Genomic DNA, 8,468 nt, shown 5'->3' with positions numbered 1-8,468 from the left:
AAAAAAAAAAAAAAAAAAAAAAAACAGCAGCCCTTCGTTATTCTCTTGAATTTTTTCAAAAGAATCCCTCCCCGCTTCTCCGGTGCACGTTCTACGTCTCATTTGTACCTTTTTTGTGCGTTTAGACGCAAAAGCATGCCTAATACCTTTCTTTTCTCATAATTCACATTATATAATATATTTTGAATGATCTTTCATGAAAAATGTGTTATTTATTGGTTTATTCACGTTTTTATGGGTTTGGCATGAGAAATCTTGATTTTCTTTATGTAATAATGTGTTCTTGAATGTTAGAAGGGGCTGCCCGGTTCCAGACTTGAAGGGGCTCGATCCATGTATGTATATGTGTCCTAGGAGTGATTCGAACAGGTCTGGTGTGACAGCACAAAGGGGCCGTACGAATTCTTCAAGAGTTGGGTTGTTTGCGATTTTAGGGTGCGTATGGTTTAAATGATCGAGGGACTGTGCATGCGGCTTATGAAATGTGTCCAGAGGGTTTAGGATACTCATGTCAGGGTCCTAGAAGGGTCAAAACCCGTCTGGTATGGGGCAGCAAGGGTGGCCGACGAGTTGGTCGTGTTTGGGTAGATTTAGGGCTCGATCTAGAGGGGGCAAGGACATGGGCTGTTAATGGGCTGGTTGGCCAGTGTTAGGACGGTCCAGGACAGTCTGATTAGGGTTCTAAGAGGTCTGGTTTGAGTCGGGGTTGGTCGGGTTCGGGCTAGGGCCGAGCCAAAGGCATAGATGTGGACAAGGTTTATGGCCAAAGTGTGCAGAAAATTGCAGAGGGTTTTCAGGTGTGTCTAATGGTCCTAAGTGGTCTGGTATTGAGTTTAAATGGGATGGCTAGGTGTTGATAAGTCGTGGTTAAAATTTGGGAAAGTTTGGTCAAGTTTCGGGTTGATTCAGGTTAAAATCGGGATCCCGGTCCAAGTTTTAAAACAAATCGTATAAGTTATGAAACGAGCTCGGGTCTACGTCTAAGAAGCGATTATAAATATGTTTTGAAGTGTTTTAAGGTGTTTGGTTGGCTTCGGGTCGAATTCTTGATGTCCAGGGGTAAAACGGTAAATTAGGGTTTCTAGGAGCAAAATGATCATTTTGCACGCGGGTAGAGTTAGCGGTCCTAGCAGGACATGATCACAATTTGACATGTTTTAAAAGTTTATGTTACCAGGAATATGAATTTTTATGGAAATATGGAAAAATATGTTGCATGCTTGGTTTTAAGAAAATTTACGTGTATGCATGATTTTTATAAGTGGTGAATATGATGATATGTTTTGAATGATGGGAGTTGGTTGTGACTAATACGAATACGATAATACGATGACATGTAAGGCCAAGGCTCAGTGGATGGGTAATATTGTCGCTGAAGTGCCCGTACCACGATTATATGTAGATGGATCCATCGAATAGAGCCGATACGAAAGTTACAACTAATGAACGAAATTCAAATAAAGAAAAATGTATATGTTCAAGATGTTATGTATATGCATAAGGTGACATGAAACGGATATGTTTATGCATGAGACGTTAAAGTTATTTTAATTATAATTACAAGTATTTTCACTGTTATCTGTGATTTTATACGAATTACTTGTTATAACAGTTAAGGTGTGTTGAGTCTTTAGACTTACTAAGTATGAATGTTGCAGGTGAGCATATTGATGAGGAGACTGGAGGCGCCGAAGACTGAGTAGGCGGAGCTGGATGTGCGCACGCTAACCGATGACCATACGTTTTCCACATATTCGTTTTACACTTCGTTTTACATGTTGATGGTTTGACAAGATTTTTGCATGTTTCTTATTTGAACCATTTTGAACGACAGTCTAGGGTTTGATGATTTGACTCATTTTTAACTGCAGTATTTTTACCAGTAGTGGGATCCTTTTATAAAAAAAAGAAAAAAACGTGTGATTGGTAGCTGTTATTGCATGCACGCATTTAAAAGTATTTTCTAAAATTAATTTACAAAAAAAAAATTCTAGCAGTATTTTAAGTAGTAGACGTTTCATACTTGATGTTAAGAAATTGTTATTACCCAAGAGTTTTGATGATCGAAAAAATCAAGACAGCACTTCACTATTTCAGGAAATAGCTGCATATTTTCTTTGTAACAAGTATCAGCTCAACCGCCTAGCTTAGCAACCGGATTGCTTCTCAACCGGCTAAAGCAAAAAGAGTTTAACTGCTAAAACAAAGGATCAACCTGGTAATACTAAAGAAGCATGACCGGTTGAATTATCAGGGGTGCTTGAATTACAGACTGCTGATAATTCAACCTTTTGAAGTAAAAGAAGCTCGAACTTTGATGAACTTCCCAAACTGGCTGATTCGAAGATGTCATTAAAAAGGGCTATTTATTTCTTACTTAATGAAAGATATTCTCTGATCGATTCAGGACATTACATGGTTTGCACCGCTTCAAAGTCAACTAGTTCCTACATCAGTCCCGAGAATGATTTGTATTTATATGCTATCCCAGAAAAGAAAGATCATATATATCTTACAAGGGTATGAGGATAAAAGCAGATTCCATAAACGGTAACTCTGAAGCAACTCTTCAAAGAACGGGACTCAAGGCCATGCCAGCAAAGAGCACATTTAATGCATATCTGAAGAACATTTAATGTGGTTGTAGCTGATAGTGACACAACATCCCTATGTTACAAGTTAACGTTACTCATTCCTTCCGACCGTTGGCATGATCGCCTATATTAACAGAGAAGGAAATATGCAAGCGAAAAAAAAAGACACAACGTGATACATTATCATATTCACGGTAGTGAAATCATCACAAGCTTGCATACCTTAAAGATTCGGAGCGCACTCAAAGATTACATACTTCATCGCTCATCAACACGCACTGAACAGAAAGATACTTGATCATCCAAGGATCATCTTCGTGCTACCAAAATCAAATTGTTTATATACATCAATAACCTTTTGGTTATTTGATTAAGTTGTGTCTAGTGAACTGAGTGTTCTTAAAGTCCAGAATTGTAAAGTGATCACTGAGAGTTCCAAAACAGACAGTGTGATAAGTCCTGATTGGAGTGGGTTGTTGCAAAGAGTTTTTGTAAAGCCAAAGCCTTTTAGTGGAATCCTTCCTGAAGAGGAAGAAGAGGTGAAGTAGGAGTTTTCATCTCCGAATATCCATAAAAAATCATGTGTCTTTACTTCTTGCATGCACTTACTTTTCACTACATTTTGTTGATAAGTTCGCCAACGGTCTTAAGCTATCATTAGAAATCTTGAAACGTTTTCTGCACTCTACGGTGGTTCACCTTTCTAACAATTTTGAGAAGAATTTTCAACCGCCTCAAAACGGTTGAAAACCAATTTTAAAAGCAAAAATTTGAAAAAGTTCATTCACCCTTCTAAACTCTTTCTCGATCCCAACACTTGATGTATTTTCTTATTCCAAAAAGTATTAGAAACTTATGTACATATCTCTTTAGATATGTTTTCTGAAATAATTTTTATTTTTTCTTGAATTTTTTCAGAATTAATTTTTTCTCTAATATTTTTAAAAAAATTTCATCTTTAATGAAATAACAAAATTTTGTTAGTTACTATTTTTTGTAAAATATTAATAGATTTTGATACTGGTATTGTTGTGAATGGAAAAAACAAATCATTTTCTTTAATCTTGGTATATAAACATTTATCATTAATTTTATTAATAGGAAACAACATTTGGAAAAAAGATGTTCCTAATATAACAAAGGTAGATATATTTTTAATAAGAATAAAAGTAGTGTTTAAACAAACTCCTGAATTACATATTGTCACATATGACAATTTGTAATTAACTATAAGTGGTTGCTTATTAGCAGCTGTTATAAATTGAGTAGTTTTTTTATAATATTTAGAAGGAATAATTCATTCCCTGATACAATTTACATCAGCTCCTTTATCAAGGAGTGCTTTTATAGTAATTGTAAATTGTTTATTAATAATAAGTGTTACTTTTGCGTACAATTTTGAGAAATAATTTGATCAATTTTATTGATCCATATCATTTGATTTATTTCATTTTCTTCTTCGGATAAAATATTTTCCTCTTCATCATCAGAAGTAGAATCTTTTTCCCAAATATGATTATTGTTAATACTAAGAGTATTTACTCTTTCTTGTAAATATTTTATCTTAGATTTTATCTGATCTATTTATCCTTTAAATTCATAAATTGTAGGTTCTCTTTCCTTTTGTTTTGTCTTTTCTAATATTTTATTATAAGAATATAATTAATATTCTTGTACTGTATTTTGTACAAGTTTAGTAGGATTTTGTTTTCCCATATTTAAATAATGCTCTATAGCTTTTTTTTTCTATTTGATCTTTTATTTGATCTATAAGATCTAAAATGAAAGTTTTTTCATTTGATATAACATTTATTTCTAATCCCATAAAATTTATGAGACATGTATCACAATCACAGTCTGGATCACAAACTTTTGGTTTCTGATATTTCAGATTTGCTTTCAGAATCACTATTAGATTCTTTAGATATTTCATCATCAATAATATTAATATAAAATTCTTTTTGTTTTAAATCATCTCCTTTATTAAGAAGAATATTTATTAATTATTATTTTAAATCAGTGTCTATATTAAGATTATTAATCTTTTTCTTAACATAACACTTATTAGCCTTATGTCTCAATTTTCCACAGTTCCAGTATACTGGAACTTTATTTTGATTATTATCTTTTATAGTCTGTTTAGACCTTTTCTTGATATATTTTTTAAATTTATTTTTATCTTTAGAATAATATTTTTTCTTTTTAAAATAAAACTTTTTTCTTTTCTTATCCCTTTTAGGATATTGTATTAGTTGAAAATCTATTTGTTCACAAAAATCACCTATAATATTTCGATTTTCTTCTTTTTGCATATCAAGTAGTCTTTTTAACTTGATATCATTGCAAAGAGTTATTCCTTCTGCAATTATTTCTGCAGATAAATCACCATAAGTGAGTAAACTCCAATATATAGAGTTTGTTGGAGATTTAGATTTTAATATGTTTTTAACTCTTTCAGCAAAATGAACAGGAAGTCCTGAAATGAATTGTTCTTTCCAGAAATTTTCATTGCAATAATTTCTGATTAAAATTTTTGACATAAAAACATCTTTATACCATCTGAAGTTAAGAATTTTATTCTTTGCTTTTTTTGAAAGATAAAAGTCACACCAACCTTGAAATTGTCCAGTAAAACCATTAATAATGGCTTGAGCAATTTACCTATCATTATTACATTTTATTTTAGCGGCAGGAGAGTATACTAACATCTGTTTAATAATAGTTTTTATCTGATATTCAGATTTTCCATATATATTTCATTCAGTAATGGCTTCTCCATTAAATTGAACGTATTCTTTCTTTTCTTCAATTCGAAGATCAATTAGTGTTGCCTTTTATAAAAACAAGTTTTACAATTGACACCTTATGCATTTTATTAATTTGCATTTCTTCATCAGAAGCACTAGAAATTTATCAAACTGTTCATTTTTAGTTATTACTGAAACAGAACCCTTTTCTTTAATATTAATTTTTTTTTAATATGTCTATTAGATCTTCCATAAAATCATCATCTTTTTTAGAACTTAAAAGAATTTTTTTTTAAGATTAGGATGAGGTTTTATCATTAAAGTTTTTGAAAAATCACCACCAGAAGGTTCTTGTTTAGATTTTGATAAAATTTCTTCTATCCTAGTAGTTTGATTTCTTAAAGAATGTACAGTAAGATTAGTGAAATTATTTTACTGAATTATATGGTCAAAATTACCATTTTCTAACTCAGATTTTATAGGGACAGCATAAATTTCTTTATTATCCTTTTTAATTTGTAAAGTAGTAAAAAGGGGCGGAACAACAATGGATTCTTCTCCTGTTTCATGTACATATGTATTATATGTTGATTCAAGAATATTTATAAAAACTTTATCAGAAAAATTTGGGAATTCTTTATTTCTTGTTGGGAAATATAACTTATCCATCCATTTGAAAAAATCTAAATTTGATTTAGTTTCTTCTACCCACTCTTTATATCTTAAAGAATATAAACATTGTTGTTTGAGTTTTAAACAACTTAAAAAACCATTTTTTCTTGTTTTGATTTTTAATTTTATCTAAACTTTTCTGAATAAGAATGTTATTATTAATAACCATAACATTATAACATGCGTCAGAAAAGATAGGAGAATTAGAAGTTCTATTATTAACTGAATAACTTCTTTGAAATCTAGAATTACTAGATTTAGGCACATCAACCTTATATTCAGGTTGATAAATATTTTCATTGATTTTTTAAATACCAGAAATACTTAATTTTTTCAAAATCAGATATAGAAGAAGTATAATTTCTATTTTCTTCAAGTAGTTTAATACGTAGATGTCTTTGGGATGATAATTTTATTTCAACATCACCATCTACATATTGAACAATACTTTCTAATTTTCTATTCTCTTCTTTAAGAGAAGGAGTTATATTTTCCATTTTTCAGATTTCTGGAAGAGTGACTTGACTCCAGTTAATTATTTTGGGAATCATGATATTACTTTTATTAATATCAATTATACAAAGAGTAGTTTCTCATCTCTTAGAACTAATTTGATTAGCATTAATTCTAAAATTAGAAATCGTTGAATTCATTACTTCATAACAAATTCTATATAATAGAGCAACATTTTTTGTTCCATCCATCATATCAAAACCCTCAGTCTTTATATTTAAAGTGAGTGCTTTTATGATATTTGGACAGAAAGCGAAATAAGAAAATTAGGGAAACAACTAAAATGTATTGGTCCTTCACATTATGAGGACTCTATTATTCCTAATAAGGAATCTTCAAATTTATTAGGCCTTTGATCTCTGATAATAATTAAGGCTGAGGTATTTAAACATAATCTTGTAAGAGGCTTTAAACCTACTTGAATAATTCCTAAATGCATAAATTTATATGATTGCATATGAATATTAATAAGCTTTTGTGATAACAAACTAAATGAATCATATTTTTCTTTTAGAGGAATTGCTTCTTCTATTGTTTTTATAATATAATCAGATCTAAAATTAAAACTATCAGATCTATAGATCTTTGTATTAGAAGATGTTGATAATTTTCAGTCTTGAATATTTTTCTCAAACTTTTCAGAAATAATTAATTCTTTATTTTTGGTATTACCACTACTAGAAGATTTATTCTTAGTAAATGATCTTATTATCTTGTCCATCAAGAATTCGAGTAGATACAGTCAAGGATTTATTCCTACTTTACCCTTCAGGCTTTACAGGCTTTATGGATAGTTGACTTAAGGATTGCTATCGGGTATAACTACTTTCTTTCCTTTTGAACAAGAGAATATGATCTCTTTAACTTAGAAGAATTTCTTCAGTAAATGGCTCTGATACCACTTATGCAGAGAGTATTGAGCTTTTTTTTCAAAAGCTTTTAAAGATTGCTTTAATCTTCTTGGGTTTGATATAACAAACCAAATTTTAAAGATTAGATTGATATCTAGATTTTTGAGTTGATTCCCAGCAAAGAAAATATGATTCTTTGTAGATTTGATTTTATTTTTTAATATTTTCAAATAATTTACTTCTTGAGGCATGATATAATCAATAGGAGGATCGAAGATATAATCAAATTCATAACTCATAAAATACTTGAATGATTATAATTCTTGAAAATTCTTGAAGATGAAAGATAAACAATGCTTTGGGAGAGAGACATGCTTTGAAGGAGAATATATTATTGCTTAAAATTTTTCGTACCGAATACAAGAGAATGAGTCCCTTTAAATAGCACTAGACCTTGTGTGTGTGTGTGTGTGTGTCTATATATATATATATATAATGGGTATAGGATATTTGATGTTCAATCAAAATCAGTTGTGGTAGGAGAAGAATTTTGGTCTGAAAATTTGTGTGGTCAAGGAGAGGTCCTTTGAATAGGTTGCTTGGAGCTTTGGTCCAGCAAATGTATGGCCTTAGGTGAAGCGCACGTGCACCTCTATATGGCATGCACCGTCCCGGAAGCTTGTACTCACTCAGGCGCATCTCACTGGCTAATTCCTAATATTATATCATGGTTTGAAGATTATTATATATTTTAAAAAAAAATCAACTTTTAGTATAAATTTACTAAATAATTATTTAATACAAAGCTGTCAATTGTTTGCTCATGGAGCCAAAATCTGGGGTGAAATATTTGTAGAGTTGTATTTTTTTAAAAAAATAAAATTGTATTACAAACGAAGAGTTTAAATATTTAGAAATGATTTTAAAAATCAAGTTAGATAATAACTAATAAACCATTCTAAGTCAGATCTAGTCATAAGAGTACGTCGAACCAATTGATGTGCCGTTTCATTAGCCGATCTCCTCATGTGTTGAATTGATATAACACCTAACACAATGAAGAGGACCTGAATTTCTCACTCGTTAATGTT

Source organism: Primulina huaijiensis, chromosome 5 (genome assembly GCF_012295235.1).
Source record: "Primulina huaijiensis isolate GDHJ02 chromosome 5, ASM1229523v2, whole genome shotgun sequence".
NCBI classification, from domain to species: Eukaryota; Viridiplantae; Streptophyta; class Magnoliopsida; order Lamiales; family Gesneriaceae; genus Primulina; species Primulina huaijiensis.
The sequence above is the reverse complement of the archived record's forward strand: the minus strand, read 5'-3'. Positions refer to the sequence as shown.